The sequence below is a fragment of the Corvus kubaryi genome, unplaced genomic scaffold (assembly GCF_017639235.1).
Source record: "Corvus kubaryi isolate FWS band 111438036 unplaced genomic scaffold, C.kubaryi_AGA036_p1.0 36838, whole genome shotgun sequence".
Classification (NCBI taxonomy): Eukaryota; Metazoa; Chordata; class Aves; order Passeriformes; family Corvidae; genus Corvus; species Corvus kubaryi.
The window spans coordinates 1-5,728 of NW_024580965.1; positions in this window are offsets into that span (position 1 = coordinate 1).

The window sequence follows — 5,728 nt, forward strand, 5'->3', positions numbered from 1 at the left end:
TGCCCTGAGGGGCCCCTCAGCTCCGATCCCCCCTTTCCTCTGCGCTCAGCCCCAGGGCCCGGCCGGGCAGGTGCAGGGAGGCCCCTCGGGGCTCCCCCCGCGTCTTCTCCCTCTCTTTCCATTCAGAATGGATGGACAAACCCTCTCCAAATGCCCCAAAACCCCGCCGCGACCCCCTAAACCCGGCCCGGCTCGGGGGGGGGGGCCCCGCCCAGCCCCGCTGCGGCCCCCGCGGGTCCCCCCGGGCGGCTCCTCCCGGGCCAGAGCTGGCCTGGGCCGGGATGTGGGATAACCCCGGAGCTGTCGGGAGCACCGGGATGTGCTCGGCCGGGATCCCCGGGAACCCCCAGACCCTCGGGGAGCCCCCCCCGTGCTGCCCTGCCCGGCCTCCAGCGCGCTGCCGGGCGCTCCGTGCAGGCGTGGGGATGGATCGGGATTTTGCTGGAAAAGCCAAATAAGCGATGAAAGGAGAAGTGCCCCCCTGGTGTGGCTCGGTGAGGGTAGGCCTCGGTGTCATGGAGAGCTGGGAGGAAGAGAGGCTGGGATAAGCGCCGGGAAAAAGGTTTGCGGACCCAAAACGCTGCGTTTTCTGCAAGGCAGGAAAAATCCTCCTCGCCGTGCTCGTGCTTCAGAGCCAGAACCAGTTTGGTGAAATCCTTCAAGTCTCCCAGTCATTCTTATTGGCTGCTCTGCCAAGATTTCCCGAATTTGCTTTCACGTCTTTTTTTTTTGTTTTTTTTTTCTTGTGATTTGAGGATAGGTACAGAATTATAAAGGGATAACTGGTTTTTGGTTTGTTTTTTTCTTTTTTCCCCCCCCCGAAAATTAGCTAGTCGCACACAGAGAGCTTAAAAATATTTGAGGGAGATTTTAAATCTCGAGACGTGAGCGGATTTAAGCCTTGCTCTGATGAAGGGGGTGGTTAAACCTTGTTTTAAAGCGAGGTAATAAATGCAAGAAGGCAATAAACCTTTGCAGGGTGTGAAGCACAGGTAGCGAGGAGGGCGAGTTCTTCCCTGGGGAGTGTCTGTGGGAACTGGGGAAGGCCCAGGGCTGGGGATGATGGGGAATCTTGTGACTTTGGGGACCTGGAGGAACCCAACCAGAGATGAGTAACTTTGTGTCATGTGACAGAAATATCGAAAACCTAAATCTCCTCGCGGATTTGGTCCTGGCTCAGGGGTTTGGTCCCAGCCTCGGGGCTGCTGCTGCTGCCTTTGGGGGGTGTTTTGGTTTGAAAAAGGCCGGCTTGAGAAATTCCCGATCTCTTCCACCTTAATCCCGGCCACCTATTCCTGTCCTCGCACCCAGGGTGCTGCTCCTCGGCTCCGTTCCAGCTGTGGGGCTGTAAATGGGATCACTGAAATCACCCAGGTTAAAAATAACACTCGGGGGGAGGGGAGCAGTGGCTTTTTAAGCCACTGCTGAGGAGAGGAGTGGTGAACAGCAGCCTCGGGAACTTCTCATGGATGCAGGAATAGCCAGAGGTTTCTCCCGGCAGGGGTGGTTGGTTTGCAGGTTGTACTCCTGTGGGAGGGGTTTTGGATGTTGTTTGCTGTGTCCAGGTGAATTCCTGGAGCAGCAGATCCCACCTGGAGGTGTGGAATCCTGCGCTTCCCCACCACCGAGGGCATGGGCTGGGGAAAAGCAGTGACCCCACAGGTTCCAGGCTGTAAAAAAAACCCCCTTTGTTCACATCCTGGAGAGCTGCTCTGGTGTTCTCACAGGCGAGAGGAGGGGGGGAAAAAATCAAAGCAAATCCGAACCCAGAGGGCGAGGTTTTTAAAACAGATCTAAGAATGTATCTTTATTTTGGATAACTTTTAACACCGGGAACCACGGTGGCCCCCTCCCAGCTGCCTGGCAGTGAGGGCAGGGAAAGTGGATCAGGGGTGAGTTGACCTGCTTGTGTAGGGTTGGGAACCTGGAGAGGTTTCCTGGGGCTGCCAGTGCACGAAACACAGGGAAATCCCAGAAAATGAGAGGGGAACTGCTCTACACCTTGATGGGGAGAGGGACAACCAGCTCACCCACAGGATGCTTTTTGTACAAGGCTTGATGAACGAAAAATAACAACTGTTAGCATATTTTTATCGAGCTGGTCTAGAAAATAAGACATTTGGGTTCTTTTGGGGTGAAATGACTTTAATTAAGGACCTGCTGGCCCTTTCTACCTGCACCTTGTCCTGCAGTGGGATGGAGCTCACCGGGGATTTCTGTTTCCAGCATCACCTGAGAGCTTTGGAATTGCTGTAAACTCATCGAGGCAAAAGTGGGTTTGTGCTGAAACACAAAATTTTGATTTTTGGGTGGGGAAAGTACCACGTGCTGCCTCCTCTTGAGGATCCAGCTGTTGTTTTTTTTAATACCTATCAATAATAATTGCCAGCTCCTCTGCTGCATCCCAGCTGGATAATGTGATCCACATCAGGTGCTTACACCGGTGGTGCTTTCTGGGGTGAGTTCTGAGGTTTTGACACCAAAAAAAACACCCCAAAAAACCAGGAAAAGTTTCCAGAGCCTCCAAAGTGCTTTGTTTGCTTTGTTATTTGGCATCTTTAAGAGCAGAGTGGAATTAGTGCGGGCCACGATGTTTAGTCAAGGTATTACAAGTAAACACTTGATCATTCTTACTCACTCCAGTAATAGGATTTGCAGCCTTCTGTGGAGAATTTTTGGGCTTTCAAGCCCTAAAAAAATGTCCCACCCTCGACTTTGGGGCAGGACTCTTGTGTTGGCTTTAGGACCTATAAATAACTTGCAACGCTTCGTGCCACGATAAATAAATGTGGCACTCGCGTGGCAACTCCAGATAATCTTCAGAGGATAAAACCTCTGGTGATGCAAAAGATAAGAGTGGCAGCAGGGACCAGGCTGATTCCAACGCCTGGGAAAAGGAGTGGGACCTGCTTGTGGTTTGTTGTGGCACTTGCCGTGTTCAGCTCAGGGAATTGTCCCCCCCTGGATAAAGGAATGATCCTGAAATCTGTCTCCTGCTAAGTTTAATTTCACAGCCCTTTCGGAGCTGTGCTTCTGAAGGCTCTGGTAACCCATATATTCAAATTTTGACCGGTTATTCCAGATTTTTAAATAATATAATTTGTGGCAACATGAATACTTTTGAAGTCCGCGCAGTTGTGTAACAATTACATAAACTGACAGTGCATAATTCCCATTTATCACAGCTGAAAACCCCAAAAAATCCTTAAATGAACTATTTCACAAGGAACCCTTGGTCCCAGCTGGGACAAAGTGTGGCTGTGGGAGAGTCAGAGCTGGAACAGAGTCTCCTGCTCACACTCCGGTGATTGTTCTGCCACTTATGTCATCTTCCAGCATTTAAACTTGATTTGTTGAGGGCGTGGGGATGCCTCTCAATGAGCACAATTAAGATTGTGGGGTGGAAATGGTTCATTTACATTATTCCTCTGTTAGTTTGAGGTTTAATTATCCCAGCCCTGGCTCTCAGGGCCTGGTTATCAGTGCAGGGCACTCGCATTACTCAGTGCCTGGGTCAAACTTTTTGTTTGTTTTTTCCCCACTCTGCTTTTGGCTCCTGGGAGGGCTGGAACAAAGAGGGGATGGGTGGCCCTGGTGTTGTCCAGCAGGAGTGACCAGCAGCAGAAACAAATGGCTGCCTCCAGCTTTAGGCTTTCAAATCCAACTTCTTAACGCTCCAAGGGATCGCCTGTGTGACACCAGCGAGGGACAGCGTTGTCTCCCAGCTTCCTGGTGTTTCCCTGTCTGTAAATTCCCTTCCTTGGAGAGTCTCCTGGCGTGATTCACATCCCTGACTGGAAACTCCACCGAGGTGTTCCTTGGTCACAGAGCAACTTATCTCGGAAGAATTTACAACCTGGGCTCCTTCAAATACCTTCTGCAGCGCCTTTAATGGATCTCAGGGGTCCCCTGGTGTATTTAGCAATATTTAACTGGTTGTCTGCTGCTTTTTATAGGGTAATTATGCAATATCTGCTGGCCTAAGGAATGTATAGAGCGATCCTGCTGCACGCTGGTTAAAGGTTCATGGTGACACTCTGGTCTGTGATCCTGGGGAAATGGAGCTCGCTGGGTGTAGTATTTGTGCTCCTGGGGAGTGGGGAACTCGTCCAGGATAAATACCTGTGGTATCCACAATAGTAACTTGAGTTTCCAGCACGTGAAAATTAAACCTGGAGTGGAAGGTTGAAGGGTCTGGTGCTTCAAAGGCAACACTTCAGGGCTCTTCTTCTGTCAGCAGCTCAAAAATAGGTTTTTTTTACCCTTCTCCCCGCAAAAAGGGCTCCTTCAGCCCCGTAGTTCCTAAGGCTGAGGTGCTTGCAGTGATCACAAAAGGGGTTTCCTCGTCCCTGTGAATCCGACACCTCTGGAGCTGGATGTGCTTTGGAACGAGGGGAATTTTTCCAGTGGCGTTGTTAATTTTACTCCTTGGCCACCAGAATTTGCTGGAGATGCAGGTTAATAAATCTCCTTATTCCTCTCCTCATTGAAGGTTTGAATTCCTACGAAAAGACACACCCTGCAACACAACCAGGAGTAAATTTAGTTGGCTATTTTTAGAGAGCAAATTGCTAAAAACACACATGGTTGTTGTAGTGCTGCTTTTAGAAAAGGGCTCTGGAGCCATGTGACAAGATTTGAATTATCTGGGCTCTGGAGAATTAGTTTTGACTCCAGGAGATCCCTTTGGATGCACCTCATCCTGTATTTCAGGTAGGCTGGTGTTCAAATCCCTGCTCCTAATATCTTAAAAAGGTTTTTCCATCAAATCCTTCCCTGCTTTGACCACTGGTGAAAACCAAAAGCTTTACAGCACTTTTGGGTCTTGTTTGGCAGAGCCAAATAATCAACATTTTTAGCTCTTCTTCCATCAAATGGAAAACTTTTTGGGGGGAATTTCAGCTGTTTGCTCCTGCTGGCTGGGCTTTCCCTGCTCATGGTGCCTGAGTCTGGCTGATCTCAAAACAGGTGTTTGAATTCTGATTAATTCAGTATTCAATTTAACTCATCAAAAGCCAGAAGTTTCCAATCTTGAAGCATTCCTTCAGATATTCCTCTTGGTCCACCCGATTTCTGAGCTGTGCAGAACTGCTCTTCTCTCAATTAACCTTTTCTTGCTGAAAAGGAAATTTATTATATTTATTATATTCCAGAGCAGGGTGACAACCCCCACATGTCCCCCTTGCTGTCTGCTTATACCTCACGCAGAAATCTGCTTTTTTTTTGGCCTTTAATACATAAAAATTGCTGCTGGAACAGAATCTCTGCCTTCTAGAACGTGGCATTACAGGAAGAAAAAAGCATTTTGGAGGGATAAAAGCCACCAATTCATTTTCAGGCTGTCCCTGGTGACATCAGGGGGTCATAAGTGAACTAAGCCTGGGCAGGTTCTGCCCCTGCTTTGCTTTTGTTCTCACAGGTGTGTCTGCACTTCAGTGCATCTCAGGGAGGAGATCTCCTGCTGGAGCCTGGGTGGCAACAGGAAAAATTTATTTTCCCCGCTGAACTAAATCCTGAGAGTCTCAGAAGGTGCTGAGCTCTGCAGGCAGCATTCCTGCCTGTACAGTGAATTTCACCCTTTTTTTGGGAGTGATCTAGAGGCAGAATCCCTGCCTGCACAGTGAATTTTGTCCCTTTAGAGGCAGAATTCCTGCCTGTACAGTGAATTTCACCCTTTTTTTGGGGGGAGATCTAGATACAGAATCCCTGGCTGTACAGTGAATTTCAC